The sequence below is a fragment of the Martes martes genome, assembly GCF_963455335.1.
Source record: "Martes martes genome assembly, chromosome: 18".
NCBI lineage: Eukaryota > Metazoa > Chordata > Mammalia > Carnivora > Mustelidae > Martes > Martes martes.
This window is the reverse complement of record NC_137906.1, coordinates 39,150,217-39,171,466: the sequence shown is the minus strand read 5'-3', so window position 1 is coordinate 39,171,466 and position 21,250 is coordinate 39,150,217. Positions and strand designations below refer to the sequence as shown.

General features: G+C 52.2%; 1 protein-coding gene across 1 annotated transcript in view; it reads left to right on the top strand.

The window, feature by feature from the left end:
* PDPK1 (3-phosphoinositide dependent protein kinase 1) overlaps window positions 1–21,250 on the top strand; it is a 66,593-nt gene that overhangs the window by 421 nt on the left and 44,922 nt on the right.

Genomic DNA, 21,250 nt, shown 5'->3' with positions numbered 1-21,250 from the left:
TGCTCGGAAAGTTTGTTTTCGGCGCGCCGCGGCCTGGAGCTGAGCCTCCGGGGTTCGCTTTCGTTCCGTCTGCGGAGGAACCTTCCTGGGCCTTCACCTGGAACGGGGTCCCGCTGCCTCTACCGCACGAAAGCGGGAGGGACGAGTTCTTGCTCAGAGCACCTGATGCTCCAGGCTTCCCCCAAATTCACGGTTAGGGTGGGATCTGGTAGACTCCCGGCCCGGCGGAGCGGCGCTGGGTGCTTTTTCTGCCTTGGGGCTCTTCTCCAGCAGTGGCATCGAGTATGGGGAGCCCCGGGGAGGTCGGACTTGAACCTGCTGCCGAGGGGCGAGTGATCGTGACAGCGAGGAGGGATTGCAGGGGAAAAAGAAACAAGAAAAGCACTTGTTGGATGAAATGTTTTGCTAAAAAGTATCGTTAGTGTTTCCATGTTTTTTCCTCTGTTGCTAAAAGTATCCTCGGTGTTCTGATGTTTTCTCTGAGTTTGGGAGTCGCAAAGGTGGTTTCAGAATTTATACCTCGGGAGCGACTGTGAAAGTGGGTGATGGAAGAATGTCGGCACCGCTTGCAAAATTTGGTTCAAAAGGCAAATAAAAATTGCTCAAGTGAGTGAAGATCCAGGAAGCTTACCTGACGCGTGTTTTCCAGCATACAGCTTTGTGGTAGCCGTTCTTAATCATTTTGGGGAGTCCGAACCCCTGTGAGAATCTGGTGGAAGGTGTAACTCCTCTCCTGAGAAAAAACACTGAGTTACCGCGCATTTTGTAACTAATGTAGCAGGTTCTTGAACGTTCTGCAGTTCAGCCTCGGACTTCAGGCTAGGGACACTGTAGAGATGGGTGACGATCCGGAGTGTAAGAGGAGGACCTGTTCGGTTGAGAAAATGGTGAAAGGCGAAGGGGCCGTCTCTGACCGTTGCAACATGTGACTGTACCCTGGGGTGTCTGGGCTAACAGGCAAAAACACGAATTGGGCTTCTTGGCGAGCCTCAGTGGAGGCCGGGGGTGACGACAGCCATGGAAGTGTGTAAAATGAACTTTCAAACACCGATGCTGTTGGAGTGCAAGGTGTGTACTTTGGTGGAGGTCATAGCTAGAGACAAAGAATACATTTTCTCGTGGTCTTGGTTGTTGCGCACGATGGGCATGGGACATCTGGAGTTTCTTTGCATAAGTCACCCTTCTGGTGCAAAAATGCTGGAATCCAGTGAGAGAAAATGAATCGTACTATCAAGGATAGATCTCCCTGTCTGAAAGTGGGAGGGACAAGGCTTTTGTGTTTTCAGCTAGCTCCCCTCCCTCCCTGCTTAAGAGTTTGCCATATTTCCCCTCAGGACAGGCGGAGGTGCCCCTAGTATTGGGTTTTCACTTGCAGACAGACAGATTTGCATGCTTCAGGTGGGTTTGCATCTAGATTTTATGTGTGTGTGTGTGTGTATGCATATATATATTTATTTACTTGTCAGAGAGCGTGCATGCGTGTGTGTGCAGGCGCATGATCAGGGGGAGCAGCCGGCGGAGGGAGAAGCAGGCTCCCCGCTGAATAGGGAGCCTGATGTGGGACTCGGTCGCAGGACCCTGAGATCATGACCCGAGCTGAAGGCAGAAGCCCAATTGACTGAGCCACCCAGACCTCCCTGCATCTAGATTTTTAAGGTGGCATCGTGTGGAGAAGCCCCCATCCCAATTACTGAATTTTCCCATCTCTCTGAGCGTGTACAGCCAACAGGGGGAGCAGTACAAATGAAGTGTGAAAACGGTCTGTCTACTCTTGATTTTCAGGTGGGCCGGAGACTGGAGGAACCATTTCTTGAGCACTTACTGTAGAAGCAGACACTTCCAGATAGCTCACCCCGTGTTGCTTGATTTTGTTAGCAATGCTGTGTGAGGTCGGTGTCCTTCCCATTTTACAGGTGTGGAAGCTGGGATGTGGGGAGGTATCGTATCTGCTTAGTGTGAACCCACCACGGAGTGGCAGCTGACCTGCGCAGCACTGTAACCCCCCATGGGAGGAGCGTCCTGAGGGAGGGTCTCCTGGGCAGCACGGCACAGCACTTGGCTTGAGGAAGTACTTGGTGCCACTGCCCAGAACGTTTTCCCTGGGAGCTGTGCCTGAATGTGCGGACTGTGCCGCCCTGGAGGCAGGAGGGCCATCTTCACACGGGAGGACGGCACGCTTATTTATTTCTTTGGGCAGATGGCTGAACTCCGTGACCCCTGGAGCCTGTTTCGGCCTCACGCCGTCAGAAAGCAGCTGTTTGGAAAGAGGCTGTGCTCCATCTGTGTTTGAGTGCTGATATTCTGAACGGGTGAGGCTTGGAATCCTCCCTTTGGGGAACAAGAACTGGGCAGAGATTCGGTGAAAGGTAAAACGGGAGATCAGGCAGAGCGGCTCCCGGCGCGGCGCGCTCTAGGTAGGGCGGCTCCGACTTCTGCAAGGGTGGCTGCCTCTGTGCGGGAAGGTGGCTGGGAAAATGCGGAACATGGAAAGAAGTGGATTCTGATTTCCACACTCCTTTTTTGGGCTGCTCCTCCTGAGTCTTGCGTGGTGTGATGTTTTTCTGTCCCTGTGACACCCCTGCTGCACTTGGGAGCTGGCAGGGCAAGGTCCCTGTACTCAGAGATGGGAGTGGAGGGTGGTGCTGTTCTGAGTGTTTCGTGGGAAGGATCGCAGCAGCAGCAGCGGCTTGCGGAGCTGTGGGGCCGACAGAGCGGTCCTGGGCAGTTCTTCCGAGCAGGTCCTGGCCTCTGGGCTCCTTTAGCACAGCTTGGAGGACAAAGAAAAGGTAGGTCCTGGGCGTGTCATCCTCTTCACTCAGTGCCCTCGTCCCCTGAGCTGCCTGACGTGGGGTTTGGGTGCGTGCAGGCAAAAGTGTGATGAATGGGGAGTAGCCGCACAAACGGGTGAGCAGCTCGGTCCCCTCTGAGTTGCTGGAGTGTGGAGAACCTTCCCTGGCACTAGACTTCGTCTGTTCCTAAGGAGTATCTTCTCGGGAAATGGGCTTTGCTGGAGCTCCACATGCTGCCGAGGAGCACTCGATGCAGAAATGACGCCCTCAGCAGGTGCGAGGACGCGGGCCGGTATGTGTGAGCTCCGGGCCTGCCCTTTGGATGACAGCCGGCCATGGTGGGCCAGTGCAGCTGTTTTGAAGGCAGGTTCAAAGGGCAGGTCGCCGGGGAGGAAGTGTTGGTGTGGAAACCAAGTTTTGGACATGTGTTGTTCAGGCCTGTTCCGCAGTGCCGTCTTGTTTAACTGGCTCACATTTGTTACCAGACCCTTTAAAAAATCGTTTGAATACCTAGAACCAGTGGTGTATCCAGTCTCTGGCCGAACAAGAGACAGAGTGCATTTTTTCAAGATTAATGGGAAATACGGTCTGATGATAGTACCCTAGAGGAGAAAGGCCTTTTTGGGTTCATGGTGGTCCTTGGTCTGTTTTCAGTGCTTGGCTGGTTGCATTTCTGTAGCTGCACAAAATCTGTTTCCATCCTCTTAGTGTAGGAAATTTTCCTGATTTTAACTGAGCTTTTTACTCCCTAAGAAATTGCAAGTCGTTTTGAATGTCTTGGGAGAGGTAGTTTGTTATGAAGGATCTATGTTTGTAGCTTTCATATCCTTCCTCAGAGCAACTGATGGAGGTTTCTGCTTAAATAGCTGGATGGCTTGGAGGCCCACAGAAGGAGGGCCGACTGCGCGGCGCGGTCTGTGCGTGGAAAAGTTGGGACGTGCCCTATCCTAGCCCCTGCCTTGGTGCACAGCTCATGGAAGAACAAACAAGTATGGTTTTCATTTGGAGTGTTGTCCGGGGGCCTGAGGAAGGTGGGCACATAATTCCTTGTGGCCTAGTGACCTCCCCTGCCCCACAGACAGGATTCGGTGCCCTGTGGACCAGCCACTGTGCTTTGAATCAGCTTGTGGCCTTCGGGGAAGCGGAGCCTTTAAAGGTGTCGTGTGAAGGTATGTCTGCATGCCAGGAGGTTCGTCGTGGAGGTCTGTGTCTTCTGCACGTTTATGGAGCTGGTGGCAGGTCTGCCCATGTTGGAGAGGGCTGACGCGAGGCTGCGCGCAGACGGCTGCGTGTGTGCTTCTCGGCAGTATTTCAGTCGGAATTCATCCGGCGGAGAGCTTAGCTGTTACAATGAATTCATTGTTAAAGTCTCATTCTTCAACCTGTTTTTCTCTTTTGGAATTAATTGTGCTGCAGTGGGAGTTGTATCTCAGAGCGACAGCTACATATCGGTGCTGTCAGGGGAGGCCGATAAGATTTGCAGGGAAGCTTGACTCTTACAGAAATTCTCGTTATGTGCTTTGACCTGCAGTGGTGACCTGTGAGGTGCGGGGCTTAGTTAACTTTTTTGCTCACCCTCCCTGTTTCTGAGAGACGGGGAGCACAGGGCCTCCCGCTCCACCCGATGGTGGGGGGACCCTTGCTCTTGAACCCAGTGTGAAGCAGGTGCGTGGACTCGTCGTGGCCTGGCTGTGGGTGCTGCTGCGCAGTGAAGGAAGTGATTCCAGCTGGAGGGCGGCTGCCCTGTGCTCTCATTGCGCAGTCTCTCCCCTGGTGGGGTTCGAAGCATGACCTGCTTTCTCCCCGGCCCCCTTTTCCTGGGCCTCGAGAAGTGAGTACTTGCTGGAAGGGTGCCCAGTAGCATCGTTCCTGAGGCTTCCCCGGCCTCTCATGGCCTGTCCCTTTGCTCCTCCTCCATGAGGGTCCCTCCGCAGACGCCCCTGCCGTGTGCCCTCTTTCCCAGCCTGTACAGGGTGGTGTCCGGACGTCCTGGACTGCCGGGTTCTCCTCTTTGCCTGAAGAAATTCCCCTCAGTGGAAACCACCCCCTAGACGGCTTCTCTGACTCTCTTTTATGCTCTCCTCATGGTTCTCCTATCCGGGCTTCCTGTGGTGTATCTGTCATTTACCTGTCTGTCTTCCCACTTTCGTTATTGGCTCACAAAAACGTGTCTGAATCTGTGCATTCCGATGCCCTTCCTCCGTTTAGAGCTGTGCGTCCTTGAGCGGGGCAGGGCTTCGTCCTAACCTCTTGGCCTGTTGAATGCCCGGGATGAAAGCGCTCCAAACTAGGAAGCAGCCGGAGGGTTAAAAACACGGAGTCGCGTCCTGCTCCTGCATCGTCTAAGGAAATACCACTGAGGAAGGGGTGTCTGGTTTTCCTGTATGTATTTTGCAGCATCGCCGGCTCGACCCCGAGAGGCTGTGTTTCAGAGGTCGGCTTGTCTTCGTGCTGCGGCTCTTCTGGCAGGGTTCGGCCACCCGTTGTCGGGGTAAACCTGGACGCGCGCACTCAGTGTGAGCATGCGCGTGCGGGGGCTTTTCCCGTTGGCGCTGCCGCCGTGGGGGGTGAGCCCTGCTGCGAGCGCTGTCCTCACGTCACCAGATCTGAGTACCGACCTGTGGAAGAGCCAGCGTCGGGGACGTGGACTCCGCACGAGAGGCGGCTGCTTTCCTCTTAGGAGGACTGTTTTCTTAAAAGATCCTTGAGAATCACCCTGCCAGTCCTCTGACCAGAAGCCAAGCTGCGATCCCCGTATGATGTAGGGCCCTCAGGGGAGATGGCAGAGCTCTCTGCTGCTGCGCGCAGGGTCCGTGAGGGCTTTCCCCAGGCCTCGACTTTGCTCGCATTTCTAAGTGTCCAGTCCTAAAAGGGGCGTGTGCTCTGTGTCGGGTGCAGCCACTTTGGCGCCACCCTCCGTGGATGGTTGTGTGGCTGCTGGTCCTGGGGGTGTCCAAGCAGCCCGCCTCATCTTAGAGGTTCCTTTAGGGGACCTCTGCACCTCTCAGTCACCATGCTCAGTGAGTGAGAGAGCCACCATCCTAGGAGGGAGGAAGCGACGGGAATGCTAGACTTGGCGTGTGCCAGCGCTGGCCACTAAGCAGTGCTGCGTGGAGGCCTCCTTTGGGAGATGATGGGACCAGCCCATTCTTTGGGAAAAGTGCCCGGACTCTGACTCTGCTCAGTTGTGTTCTTAGGAAGGTCTGATCTGGAGAGTCACCGCAGCCAGACCCTGGGAGCAGGTGAGGTCGCTGGCTAACTTAGAAAGCTAAGCAGCTTGATAACTGCCCGTTTCCGGGCTCTTGTCATTACTGACTGGCTTCCTTCCTTGAGGGTAAGCACTGAGCTGTTCTGCATTCTTTCCTCTCCGAGAGGGGCCTGTGACTTAGGCCCGCCAGGAGGCTGGGAGAATCATCTGTACCCTCAGTGTGTGACCTCTGACGTTCAGCGTTTACTGCCCTCTTTTTCCGTCGTTAACTCGTTTTTTTCTTCCTGCAGTTTGGCATTTTTCTTTCATGGGGTTTTTTCATTGGTCAAAATTATAGTCTTCTACTGATTGTGTGTACATAGCTGGTTATTATCAGATGTACAGCTTAGAAATGTGTATCTAAATATAGATTTTATTTGCGAATGCATTTTATTCTCATTTCTAAAAAAAGAAAACAAAACTCATAACCTAAATGACTTTTTTTTTTTTTTTTTTTAAAATCTTGGAAAACTCTCCTGAGCAGAAGCTGCTGGCCCTGTGTTGTATGTCTCTGGGGTGGAAGGGGGGGTGAGGATGGGTTAATGGTGGAGAAGAGACACGGACGGAACCAGGGCTGCGCGCTCAGGGCCTGAAGGAACCCTTGCATGAAAATGATGGCAGCTTAGTGGGTGGGGGACAGCCTGCGTGTGCGCTCACCCCCGTGAGCCCCACGGACCACAGCCATGCCCCGGGGGCTGAAGGGAGACAGTGCCCCAAGAGAAGAGCATTGCCCTGCCAGCCTTTATGGGGCTGCTCCAGAGAGGAGCACGGAAGAACCTGGGCCCAGGTGCACTGAGCACGGAGGGCTTTCCTGGCAGGGCGGCCCAGAGGGCAGGGGAGCAGGGGCGCAGCCAAGCGTGGGGGAAGTTTGAGGAGGGAGCACCATTTCTGCTGCTGGGAAACCTGTTTCCAAAAGCGGAAGACTTTTGGGCAGTGCAGGCTGAAGAAGGTGGTAATGTATTCTAGAAAATTCTAGGAAACGTATTCTAAACTTTCTCTGTTAGCTTTTTTTTCTTTCTTTTTTTCAAGTGTATTACTTTCCTTCAGTAACCCTACCTACATTTTTTAAATTAGTGTTGAGGCACTGACTCTGATCAAGTTTTTAAATGACGGGATGTTTTCAGATCCTTTAAGTTTTCTTGAAGCTATGAAAGTAGCCTCCAGACAAGCTTTTTTTTTTTTTTTTTTTTTAAGATTTTATTTATTTATTTGACAGAGATCACAAGTAGGCAGAGAGGCAGGCAGAGAAAGAGGGGGGAAGCAGGCTCCCTGCTGAGCAGAGAGCCCGATGCCGGGCTCGATCCCAGGACCCTGAGATCGTGACCTGAGCCGATGGCAGAGGCTTTAACCCGCTGAGCCACCCAGGCGCCCCAGACAAACTTATTTTTTAAAATAAACTTGGGGTGGGACGCCTGGGCGGCTCAGTCAGTTAAGCGTCTGCCTTTGGCTCAGGTTATGATCCCAGGGGCCTGGGATTGAGTCTAGCATCGGGCTCCCGCTTCTCCTGCCTGCTGCTTTCCCTGTGCACTCTCTGATAGATAAATAAATAAAATCTTTTTTTTTTTTTTTTTAAGATTATTTATTTATTTATTTATTTGAGAGAGACCCTTCATTCCACTTCCCCTGATACTAACATCTACGCGGCCATGCCACATCTGTCAGAATTAAGGAGTGGGCCTGGGCGCCAGGCTCTGAACTGAATGCAGTGCTGGTTTGGGCTCTCTCAGCTTCCCCCGGGGCCCTGTCCGGCAGCCACACTCAGTTTTCCTCATGTCGTCTTGGTCTCCTTTGGTGGAGGACACACTCTCAGTCTTTCCTTGCTTTTCATGAAAAGTACTGGTCAGGTGTTTTGTAGACTGTCCCTTATTTTGGGTTTGTTGGATGTTTTTTGGTGATAACACTGGGGTTTGGGGCTCAGGAAGCATCCCACAGAGGTGGGGTGACTCGAGGGCATCCTGTCAGGGGTCCATGTGACTTAGCGCTGGTGAGGTGAAACAGTATTAGTTCTTATTGATTGAAATTAGGCCCATGGCCCTGCTCTGCTCTCTGAAACCGGTTGTTTTGTCCTAGGACGACCCCGGTATTTCCGTTTTGGAAGGGACCTTCATGCTCACCTTGTTGGGTCCTCCTGAGTTCAGATAAAGATACTTGGGACTTGGAGGGCTTCTAACTTAGGGACTGGGTCAGAACTGGCATGAGATCCAGGTGCCTGCCTGTTTCTGACTGCTTTCTGCCAGCATGGACACTCTTGGGATACCACGGGACCGTGATGTCCCCAGGTGCAGAGTGAACCCGAACTCCCTGATAGAACTGGTTTCTGCTCAGGACCAGGCCCGTGTCCCTCTGGAGTATTTGCTGCTGCTGATCCGGTGGTGGACATTTGCCACAGTCTGCTCAGGTCCTCTGTGCCCAGTCCCTTCCTCCTTTCTCCTTGCAGGCAGGAGGCTGGAGTTATGTCACTTGGCCTTTGTGAAAGTATGTGGCTGGCTTTGATTCGTTCTCTTTTAGCTTCTTTCCTTTCTTGTGAAGCTACAGTTGTTCATTGTTTGAAGGCCTTCGTCTTGAGTCACAGATGAACCTGTGGGCTGTTACTTGGGGCTTTGAGATTGAACTCTGAGCAGAGTTTGGAGTTTTGTCTAGGCTGGAACTCAGAAGATAAGCATCTCAGGAAAATTGTGAATTTGGTTTATTTTCCCTCCCGTGTACACATTTGCCTCTCCCACCTCCTTTCCATATAACGACAGCACCTGTGGGACTGTTAGGAAGGTAGGAATTGATAGGAAGAAAGAATGGCGCCCAGGTGTAAGGGGAGAGCAGTCTGGATAAAGTGATCATGGTGGCTCCTGGCAGGGGGCAGGTGGGCCTTAGGGCTCTGACGGGCCTGAAGGCTAAGAGAAGGCCAAAACCAGACGGGCCTGCCTGTCCACCCTTCCTGTGTTTATTCTCCTTTTCTGTCTCTTAATTGGTTTTTGGGAGGAGATGTGGATGAACGTCATGCTAGACAAAATGGATCTTTCTCTGCACGCTGATGGTGTCGTGAAGTTCTGCTGTGGGAGTTAGCCGCTAACACTGGGACAGTCTTTCTGTGTGTCTCAGTTGGCTATTACTGTCCCCAGTAAGAAACTCTTTGTTCAGGATTTGTAGCTGGGGAGCCCAGGAAGGGAGAGCAGCTGCCAATGGTGCCCTTTCAGGTGGCCGGAGAGGTGGCATCTGCAGTAAGAAACCGCTGTTTCTCTTCGCTGTTGCAAACCGCACACGTGTCTGCTGCTGGAGAGGTGTTCCTGCCAGATGACATTTATTCCTGTGGCCAGGTACATTCTGGGGGCTGGTGTTTTTGTTTTTTCCTATCTCAAGGAGCAGGAACTTTGAGAGGATTAAAAAGCAAACGTCTGACCACAGGAATCCAGCATTTTCCTTACTGGCTAATCTGTTAGGGTTACGGGACCAGGTACCGATATCGCTGTGATTGTGTTTATGTGTGGGGGACTCTGATGGAAGATAAACAAGACCAGGACATTTTAAGGAACTGTGTGAAGTTCCCATAGGTTCCTTTACTGCTCTCAAGAACCTTGCGCCTTGCCAGGGGAGATATTGTTCCCTTGCAGGTACAGGAGCCGTGAGGCGGCAAGGACGCGGTGCAGCGCTGTCCACAATGAGGTTGAAGGACACAGGAGGAGGAGAAGGCACAGTTAGTGACTCAGTATCGGGGAGGGGGACGTAATGGGGGCAGCTGTAGCAGTCACATGTGTGGGAAGCACTGAGGGGCCCCAGCCCAGCAGAGAGCACCAGAGGAGAGGGAGGGAGTTGTGGAGGGGAGAGGAGGGGATAGTAGGGCTGGAACCCCAGAGAAAAGTCCTCATTTCATTGGAAGTGCCCATGTGCTTTAGATTTTAAGTTTTGACTTGTGGAGGCCATGGGAGGTTTCCCCTAAGGAACTGGGGTCGGAAACTGGAGAATGGGAAAGAGGAGGCCCCCAGGCTTTGGCTCCCCTGGGTCTGACAGGAAACCGCTCAACATCTGTGGCCTCAGTGCTTCACGAGGTAACCTTTTGATTCGAGTTAGGTATCACTGAGATTTCCAAGCTAAATTGTGGGGAGAAACGTTTGCTGAATGAATTTAATTCCCAGTGAGAGGTTCGTATGTAAGTGGTGTAAAATTAATGTGGTTTTAGATTAGAAACCCAGTCTTTCTTAGTTGTCAACTTTAATATGTTAAATTACTAATTTTAGCAAAACAGAAGACAAGAGTGTGTTGTTTTTGTTTTCTGACTAATAATAGATTTTACTTAGTAAAGCTTTTAATGCATATTCATTCTAGATTCTGTCCAAGGTTATTTGGCTGTGAAATGAAATCTGAAGTATATGGATTAATTGTCTTTGAAATGTCGCGGTTTTTCTGGTACAGCTCCGGGATGACAGGCTTGAAAAGCAGAAATAGGAATTCCACGCTGGGCCCCCACTGCTAGGTGGCCCACTCAGAGGATCTGTGTCTGAAAGATAACTAGCTCACTCATCTAGTTAGCAAGTACTCTCATCACATGTCGGAGTCCTTGTTGAGTGAGTGAGCTGGTGAACCTGGAAGTTCAAAAGGTCTGTTGGCCCCGTGTGATATCACCAGTGTCCGTGGAGGATTAGTGGCCCTGTGGTGGGTGGGCCTCTCAGGCGGCTTCTTCGGGCCCCTACTTGCTGGGAGCTCCTATGCAGGCCCTGTTGACCTTGCTGAGGTTGGACTTTGTCCTTGGCAGCTAACAAGGTTAACAGTTACCGAGAGCCCCCTGGAAGATCTGTTTTCCCCCCAGCGGCCCAGCAATCCTCATTGTTTTCCTTTCTGTCTTTTTTTTTTTTTTTTTTTTTTAAACTAAATCGGGACTCCTGTTGGCCCTGACATGGTTTTGGATTTTGTCTCCTGCTGTTTTCACTTAACATTTTTGCTTGAGCTTTTCTGTAACCCTCTGCTTCTGAGGCGGCATCATAGTCTTCTCTGGGTGAACCACGAGGCCTTGTCCTGTTGGTGGACCTTTACGTAGGCTGTTTCCAGTTGTTAGTAATTTCTTAATGAGTGGTTTTTGGTTTTCTGTTGGTTGGTTGGTTGGTTTGTAAGTGATCTCTACATTCACTGTGGGGCTTGAACTCACAACCTTGAGATCAAGAGTTATATATGAGCCTGGGTGGCTCAGTGGGTTAAAGCCTCTGCCTTCGGCTCAGGTCATGATCTCAGGGTCCTGGGATCGAGCCCCGCATCGGGCTCTCTGCTCCGTGGAGAGCCTGCTTCCCCCTCTCTCTCTGCCTGCCTCTCTGCCTACTTGTGATCTCTGTCTGTCAAATAAATAAATAAAATCTTAAAAAAAAAAAAAGAGTTATATGCTGCACTGACTGAGCCAGCCAGGCGCCCCTTAATGAATGTTTTTGTAATGTAAATTTTAGTCTGAATTCTGACTCTTTGAACTAGATTCTGTGCAGATGAATTTGTCAGGGCAGAGGGTGTGATACGGTAGTGATTACTAAATGCACCCCACAAGGGCCTGCCGGGTCAGTGCCCCCACTACTTCCTTATCTCCCTGATATGGAGCAGCAGCATCTGAGACACCCTCTGCCGACTGGGGTGGAGTTTGAATGTGTCTCTTCACCGCTGGGTGGGGGACTGTGGGCAGGGACCTGCCTTGTGTGTCAGCGTCTGCATCTTGGGAAAAAAAAGGAGGGGGGTGGATGTTGAGAGTTGTTTTGAGGACTGACCATGATAGTATGTGTAAAATGCTGAGAGGAAGCACGTAATAAATGTTTATTATTTTTAGAAGTAGAGAAAAAAATGGCATTTCATTAATTTTATTTTCAGCAGTGGTAAAGTTGTATCTGTAAGGGGTGTATATAATTTCATGGAGAATTTAAAGAACGAACACATAAACAGATTCACATGTGCCCACCGCCCTGCATTAAACATAGGGTTTTGCTAAGTTCTTAGGAGCCCTCGGAGTGACCCTCCTGATTGTAATCGTATCCCCTGCAGTCCAGGGGTAACTGGCACCCGGATGTTCATGTTAATTAACTTAATGGTGTGTGAAGGTTACTTTTAGGGATTTCCAAAATTCGGGAAGCAGAGCTTCTGTGTCCGCACAAAGACTGTACTTCAGCGTCTCATAGTGTATGTGCATGTGTGTGTGTGCGCGCGCGCGTTCGTGTGGCGACGTACAGCCACAGTAATGTTGAGGATACAGGTCAGTAACGTTCGGAGACTGTGTCTGCTGAGGGCTGCCGTCTGTCAGGCCTGTGGACTAGACCTCAGGCCGCCCCGACCTTGTGTTCTGCCGCCTGCCTCATCTGCTTCTTGCTGGGGGACAGAGCTGGTCGGGAGGCTCCATCCCAGGACCCTGGGATCATGACCTGAGCCGAAGGCAGAGGCTTTAACGCACTGAGCCACTGAGGTGCACCCCCCTCCCCCGCTCCGCGTTTTATCCTTCCTGAAGAGATAAAGATAAGATACAGAAGATAAAGAAGCAGCTGGAGGGATCCGAGAATTGCCAGTCAGTCCTCTTCCTGGAAATCTCCTTCCTCTGCCTTCTGGTGTCCACCCAGGTGCTCTTGCCTTTTCTCCTTGTCCCGGGGGCTCAGGCTCAGGTAGAATTGGGCTCCTAGTAGGTGTTCAGTGAACTGTCTAGTAGTGGATGAGTGAGTAAATCACTTTTCCTTGTGAAGTGTTTTAAGTTACCATTTTTCAAACAAAAGAGGAAAAACCATGGGTTTCCCATCCAAATACCACCTTCAGACCACTTCAAACCACTTAAGGCTCAAGAGCACCTCTGCAGCTTGAGCCCCATCCCCTGTCCCTTGTGCAGATGCGGGAGCCCTGGGAGTTGCTGTGGCTTCTCCCCAGACACTGGCGCTAGCCTCCTGTGACCTGCACTGCCCCCACCCACCCCCGCCCCGCCCAGTGAGGACCGTCTTGGCACCACTGATTACTGACTGTGAGATGTGCTTTACAGACGTGGGGCTCTGTGTTTTCAAAATAAGCTTCCAGGGCTGCCTGGCTGGTTCACCTGGTGGGACGTGTAGCTCTTGGTCTCAGGGTTGTAGGTTTGGGTCTCTTGTTGGGTGTAAAGATTAGTTAAAAATAAAACCTTTTAAAAAATAAAAATAACCAGGGGCCTGGGTGACTCAGTGGGCTCAAGCCTCTGCCTTCGGCTCAGGTCATGATCCCAGCGTCCTGGGATCGAGCCCCTGTTGGGCGCTCTGCTCAGCAGGGAGCCTGCTTCCTCCTCTCTCTCTCTGCCTACCTCTCTGCCTACTCGTGATTTCTGTCTGTCAAATAAATAAATAATTAAATAAATAAATCTTTTAAAAAATTACATAGATGTTGTACCTTTAAAAAAAAAAGATTTATAAGAGCTTGTGCTTGAGGAGTGTCTGGGTGGCTCAGTGGGTTAAAGCCTCTGCCTTCAGCTCAGGTCATGATCTCAGGGTCCTGGGATCGAGCCCTACATCGGGCTCTCTGCTCAGTAGGGAGCCTGCTTCCCTCACTCTCTCTGCCTGCCTCTCTGACTACTTGTGATCTCTGTCAAATAAATAAATAAAATCTTTAAAAAAAAAAAAAAAGAGCTTGTGCTTGTGCATGCACACAGTTGGGGCACAGGGAGAAAGAAACTTCAAGCAGATTTCACATTCAACATGGAGTCTCGCATGGGGGTTCGAATCAAGAGCCTGCCGCCCAACCATCAGAGTCGCCCAGGCACCCCCGGGAATCAGCTAAGACTCATGTTTGCTTCCTGTCAGAGTCGCTCTTGTGAAGGGCAGCTTGTGGTCCCCACTCTGAAAAGGTAGGTGAGCATAGCAGGTGGCACTCCTACTTACTCATTGTCTACACACTCATCTGTACAGAATGAGTCATGTTGAGAGGACTTGGGGGAGACATGGTGACCCCTTTTCCAGAGGCTTCACGGTGCCAGAGGTCGGTGACACTGATTCTTAGAGGCAGGTTCCCTTGAGAACAGCTGTCCTTCCTTGTTCTTGAGCTCGCTCAGCCACAGAGGTAGCTCCCACGTTTCTCGGTGGTGAGGCAGTTGCTGAAGCTTGTCCTGACCAGCCACGCAGGAGGTCGGAGGGAGAAACACAGAAGGGGATCTCCTTCTGAGGGAGGGGAGCTCCGCGGTGGGGGTGCTGGTCCTGGGAAGGGGGGGAGGCACGGTAGGGGCTGGGCATGCTGGTGGGGGCGGAGCAGCACCGATGTAGGCTGGCCCTCGTTGTGAAGCTGGCGAAGCAGGTGGCAGCACCCAGCCTTTCCTCGGGCGTAAGGGGGCGTGGATTTGGGGTGTGCACGTGTGTATGGGAAAGGCGAGCGATCATAACTCCCTGTGGGCTGTGTTCTGGAGAACTTCTCTTGTGGTCAGCTTCATTTGATTAGGGAGGATGGGGATGGGGGATAGGCACGACTAGGATTTTGTTACTTTAAATTTCAGAAGCTATGGAGTAACCAGAACTATTTACTTACCGCAGTTTTGGGTCATCAGGTGGGTGGCAAGCTGACTGGGTTGTGCCGGGAGGGAATGACTCATTGGCAGGTCCTGGGTCACCTGGGATCCCTGGGCTGTGCCTCTGTAGGGCCGAGTGCTGGCAAGCTGGAGGGGGCGTCTCGGGACCAGAACCCACCCTGTGGGGCTGCCAGTCAGCCCGTGTCCCCCAGACTGTGGCAGACTGCCTCAGTGCTATTGATGCTGCTTGAGCACCACCTCGAAATGTTGAAAAGAAATTAGCTGTTAAGAGTAACAACTATAATAACAAACATTTGGACTTTTCACCCTTTTCTCTTAGGCTTTTTGTTTCACAGTTGATGCTTAAATGCCTCAAAGAGTCACACTGTGGCTATCTTTCTTAACTACAGAAGGAAAATTAATCACTAGAACGTGCCCATGCCAGTGAGTTACAGCTCTCTGGGAAGAGAAAGTACGAGCATCTGTCTGACCCTAAAAACATCTTCAGGGAGGGACCCCAAGAGCTTTTTTTTTTTTTTTTTTTTTTTTTAAGATTCTGTCTATTTATTTGACAGAGATCACAAGTAGGCAGCGAGGCAGGCAGAGAGAGAGGAGGAAACAGGCTCCCCGCTGAGCAGGGAGCCCGATGCGGGGCTCAATCCCAGGACCCTGGGACCATGACCTGAGCCGAAGGCAGAGGCTTTAACCCACTGAGCCACCCAGGAGCCCCCAAGAGCTGGTTTTGCATGGAGGTGCTTGGCTGGCATGCGGTGGCTGAGGCAGGAAGGAAACTGCAGAATTCCATGAAGGAGGAAGGCTGCCCATGACAGGTTCCTGTGTGGTTATACCCATAATTGCTGGAGCAGAGGGGATACCAGAGCATCTCAGAACCCTGGACTGATTCAGGACAGTAAGGCTGGGGCTAGACTAGCGTCACAGTCTGGATTAGGAGATGCTTAGGTCCTTCTGGGCAGCCTCATTTCTCAGGCTCCCACCCCTGCACTTTGAGGTACCCAGAACTTACCAGAAGTGACCCCAGAAAGAGTGTTTCAGGGGCACTGAGGTCTCTGCCTGGCATTCAGGGGTTCTGTCTGCAAGTGGTCTGTACTGTGGGTCAACTGGGCTACTGAGTCTAGAGGTACTCTTGCCTCAGGGCCTTTGCACTGGCCAGTCCTCTGCTGAGATGGCTCTCCCCAGATTTCTTTAGGGCTTTCCCCATCTCCTTGGGTTTTTGCTCCAATGTCACTTACCCAGTAAGGGCTTCTATGTTTAAATTTGCACATCCCACAACTGCTTACCTCAAATACTCCTGTCTTCCTTTCTGGCTGTTCTTTTCTCATGGTAGTTATCACTGTCCAACACTGTAACACTACCTGTTGTTTGTTTTTTGGAGTGTCTGTGTGCCATACTGGAATGTAGCCGCTCTTTAAAAAAAAAAAAAAAAAAAAGATTTTATTTATTTATTTGACAGAGCGTGAGCAGGTGGGAGGGGTAGAGGGAGAGGGAGCAGACTCCCCACTGAGCAGGGAGCCTGACCTGGGGCTCAATCCCAGGACCCTGAGATCGTGACCGGAGCAGAAGGCAGACATGGAGCCCCCCAGGTGCCCCAGAGTGTAGGGAGTGGGCTTGGCTTGTTTCTTTGTTGTATCTCCAGTACTTAGAGCGGTGCATGGCGCATAGTAGGCCCTCAGTGAACATTTGTTGATGTCAGGTGGGTAAAGCAGGGTGGTCTTGAGGGGACTGAGTTTGCCTCAGATCGAGGAAGCTGCAGTGGGGCTCTGGCGTTTCATGTAAATCACATAATGGCAGAGCAGGTGTGTCCATGTCTGTGTCTCTGTCTCACAGCATCTGTTATTGCCATCTCAGAAATCCAGAGTTCTTTCTACATCTCACGTGGATGTTGATTTCAGAATGACTTGCTTTTCTTTCTGACTCGTGACAGCTGCTGTATTTTGAATCTGAAACATTAGAGGAAAGTGAAACTTTAAAACGTGTGATGCATGCAGGGCACCCGGGGTTGGGGGGAGGCGGTGAGGCAGCTGGATCTTGGTTTCGGCTCAGGTCATGATCTCAGGGTTAAGGAATTGGCCTGGATCAGACTCTGCTCTTCTCTCTCTCCCCTCCCCCCCACACCCATCTAAGCACACGCTCTCTTTTTCTCTTTCTTTCTCTAAAATATATGTCTTTGAAAACGTGTGATGCGTGATTAGCTGTCACTACATTTTACTTTCTGTACGTGAATACTCTCTTCCCTGCCATGTGGCTGTGTCTAAGCCACCAGCACCCCAGCCTTCCACCCGAGACCACTACCAGCACCTGAGAGACGCCCGCCACCGCGCCTCCTGCCAGCTCACGTGTCAGCCCCATGGCAGCCAGAGGTCTACTTTGGCTGCCTCGTGCCCCCAGCACTGGCCCATCTCTGTCGTGGCCACCCTCCCAGCTTTGGCCAGCCAGTTTTGTAAATGACATCAGGCCCATAACCCTGTTAGGATGTAGCTTCCTAGGGGCAGGGACCGCATCTGCCTTATGGCCATGTCCCCGGACCCTTGTAAGCACAGTGGTAATGTTTGCTGAGTAATCGGATTAATGATGTAATTATTTTACCACCTTTAAGAAACTCTGATGCACAGGGCGCTTGGGAGGCACATTCAGTTGAGCGTCCGGCTCTTGGTTTCCGCTCAGAGCATGATCTTGGGGTTGTGAGATGGAACCTCGCGTCTGGATCCCTGCGCAGCATGGAGTCTGCTTGTCCCTCTCCCTCTGCCCCCCCCACCCCCCACGCACCGCACCGTGTACACACACTCATTCTGTCAATAAGTAAAATCTTTAAAAAGGGGGGGGTGGGCAAAATGAGTATGTGTGTTCCTATGAAGTAACAGAGAACCTGTGGCTTTGGAGAGTAAGGTGTACTTACGGGACTTACCGGAGTCTCCCCAACAGCCCGAGTTGTCTGCACTGGGTGGGTTCAAGGTCTTGGAGCTCCCCTTACCCTCCCAGGACTGTGGACAGGGCTTGCTGGATGTGCTCTGATTTGTGGCAAACAACAGAATCTGCTGAGCCGGGGGGTCGGGGTTAGGCAATGGGGCCTGGGAATGAGAGGCTGGAGGGGGTTACCGTGTGCCGCCTGCTGGTTTGTGTGGAGGCGCTTGCTGTCCTCTCCCCTCCCCTGCTCAGCCTGGCCTCAGGGCCACTCACCACCCTCCTGTGTCTCCCATCTTTGGAGCAAGTGCCCTGTTTCTCTCTTCTTTCTATGGCCAAGCCGTCTACGTCAGTGGCCACCAAACCAAAGCAGGCACGGTGGGCACAGCTCGGCTTGGCTCCAGCTAACGGTTTTAGCCAGCCGCCCGCACTGCAGTAAGGTGACTGACTGGTTGATGGGAACTTATAAAACTTACTTACTTACAAACTTATTAACTTAAGAATCTAAAGATTCTCTTTATTTAATTGACACGGACAGAGATCACAAGTGGGCAGAGAGGCAGGCAGAGAGAGAGGGGGAAGCAGGCTCCCTGCTGAGCAGAGGGCCCACGCAGGGCTCGATCCCAGGGCCCTGGGATCATGACCTGAGCTGAAGACAGAGACTTTTGCCCACTGAGCCACCCAGGCGCCCCAGGTACTTTGTGTCTCTTAAAGGGGAGGCTTCCTTATGCCTTCCAGCCTCCTGCTGGAATTGCGCTTTGGCGTAAGGAGGACTTGCCAGGAAAGGTAAGAGTACCAGGTGCATTTGTGTTTACAGGCGGGGAAGACCGGGTCTCGGCTTTTATCTCGTGACAATCTCGGTGACATATACAGAACACAGTGTTTTTCTGCCCAAGATGTCAGTCCTAGGCCACCTGCAGGGTACAGTGCTAAGAATAATGTGTGTGGGATTATCTTAAATCTTTTTTTTTTTTTAAGATTTTATTTATTTATTTGAGAGAGAGACAGGGAGAGAGAGCATGAGAGGGGAGAAGGTCAGAGGGGGAAGCAGACTCCCCATGAAGCAGGGAGCCCGATGCGGGGCTCCATCCCACGACCTGAGCCGGAGGCAGTCGCTCAACCAACTGAGCCACCCAGGCGCCCTCTTAAGTCTTTTTTTTAAAGTGTTGGTTTATTCATTTGTGAGAGAGAGAGAGTGAGCTCGAGCAGGGGGTGGGGAGGGGCAAAGGGAGAGGGAGAAGCCGACTCTCTAATGAGCAGGGAGCCCAATGTGGGGCTCGATCCCAGGACCCTGGGATCAGGGCCTGAGCCGAAGGCCGATGCTTAATCAACTGAGCCACCCAGTCGTCTGGGATTGTCCCATGCTTATGCCCCCCGCCTTTACCTGCTGCCTGGGCGGAGGGGGCTCCTTCCAAGAGAGGTGCTTCCCTGCGGGAACGGTCATTCTGGGACAGGCTGAGAGGCTGCAGGTCAGGCGTGCTCAGCTGCTTCTCTCCTCGTGTGCCAGTTCTGGCTGGATGTGTTATTTTGCATTTGCCTGCTTTACCGTGGAGTAAATGGTGTTCTCTACGGCCATCAAAGTGGGCTCCTAGCTGTTTTTACTTTTCCAGCTCCAAGTTGAGAGTTTATTTCATTAGTTTAAAAAAGATCTTAAATCACAGAAATGATTGAGTATAATGTTACAGCAAGTGAAATGTCAAAGGCTGGCATTTGGAAACAGCGTTGTCAACAGAGTTCCAGCCAAAACCTGTGTGTTGGCTAGTGGAGCCCAGAGTCCTGGAGAAACTGAATGAGAAAGCCAGGGCTCGTGCCTCCGCGGTTCCCCAGCCCAGGCCTTGCAGCTGCCGTGGGAGTGGCTGACTGCTTTCCCGAGAGCCGGGGGTTGTGTGGAGATATTTCAGATTCGGGCATCTTTGCTGGATTGCCGTTCTTACGCTCTTGAAGGTTGAATGTGGTCTGGCAGCTGAGAGTGGAGTGTTACTCCCCACCCGCCCATTAGGGGTGTACCGCTCCCTCCAGTACGTCTCTTCCAGTTCCTGGAGCCACTTGTCCCGAGTCCCTGCACTGCCACTGGGCTGGGAGGGCTGGGAGTACGTTGGTGGTGTGCTTTCTTCTGCCCCAGTCTGGTGTTGCTGACTGTGAAGCCACACCCCTGGCTGGGAGGCTTACTATGAAGCCTCGTCAGCACTGCCATGTACACTGTTTAGGTCATGGGAGTTTCTTGTTCCCCAAACGTGGCATTAGGGTTTTTGCCTTTTTCAGGCTGGGTACACCTGTCGTTCTCCACGGTTTCCAGCTCCTGGTGGTTGTACTTCTCCCGTCTGCTCCAAGGGCCCACGGGGGCCTCCACCGAGGGCTGCATGCTTTCAGGGGGGTGGTCACTGAACACTTGGTGGGGTTTTTCCTGGGGAGGGGAGCATGGGGTCTACCAGAATAGAGCAGGGACTCCCTGTGGCCGCTCAGACCTGATCGTTCTCTGTTGTGGGGCTGTCCTCTTCATTGTGGCATGTTTACAGCATCTCTGCGCCTACCTACCAGAGGCAACACCACTTTCTCTCTCCCCCGGAAAGTCTCTGGACACTGTGAGGGTCCCCTGGGGGCAGAACCACCCACCTCGAGAACCACTGGAATAGAAGATTTGTCAGTGGCTGCAGACTTCTTAAGACCAGGGGCTCATGGTGGTCGGCTCCCCCGTAGCGGGCTGTGCTTCAGTGTGGCCCTGGTGACTCCCAGGATGAGCCCCACTTTAGGGCAGCCAAGAGACGGAGCTGTTCTCACGCTCAGTGCTCCTGTCCAGGGAGCAGACACTCATTTGGGGAAGGGGCTTTGGTAGCACGTGTGGGCCAATCAGATGTGCTTGGCCCTGGCCTGCCGCAGTCTCAGGCTTGGGGGCCCCTCATCCCATGTGTGGATGCACTGCGGGCCCCCGGGCACTGCGGGTGTGCAGGGAGAGTGGCTGCTGCACACCGCCACTGGCAGCTGTTTGCCGGGCAAGGCCCGTCTCCGTCTGCCACTTCTGGCGAACACGCACACCGCCTGACCTTCGAACTGCAGTTCTCCTCTCACACCTGCTCAGGTGGCCTGGGTGGCTTCTGTGGTGTGTACTGCCCTCACGTGCGGACCAGTGGCGGAGAGGAAGGGAGCGGGCATTCTCCAGCATATCTTACTTCTCCCACAGCAGCAGCAGGCCACACGCTGCTCCGTGACACAGGGTCCGCTGGGTCAGGTCTGCATCCACCATGACAGCCCGTTAGGGCGCCCGGCGGCTCACTCAGTTAAGCATCTGTCTTCCGCTCAGCTCATGATCCTGGGATCCTGGGATCAAGTCCCACGTAGGGATCCCTGCTCAGTAGGAAGTCAGCTTCTCCCCCTGCTTGTGTGCATTCACTGGCGCGTGTGCTTGCCCTCTCTTGCAAAAATAAATTTTATTTATTTTTTAAAAATATTTATTTATCAGGGCGCCTGAGTGGCTCAGTGCGTTGAGCTTCTGCGTTCGGCTCAGGTCATGATCTCATGGTTTTGGGATTGAGCCCCGCATTAGGCTCTTTGCTCAATGGGGAACCTGCTTCTCCCTCTCTCTGCCTGCCTCTCTGCCTACTTGTAATCTCTCTCTCTGTGTCAAATAAATAAATAAAATCCTTTAAAAATTTTATTTATTTATTTGACAGAGCACAAGTCGGCAGAGTCAGAGGGAGAAGTGGGCTCCCTACTGAGCAGAGAGCCCGATGCGGGACTTGATCCCAGGACTCAGGGGCCACAACCCGAGCCAAAGGCCGATGCCCAACCGACTGAGCCACCCAGGTGTCCCACAAAAATAAATTAAAAAATAATCTTAGA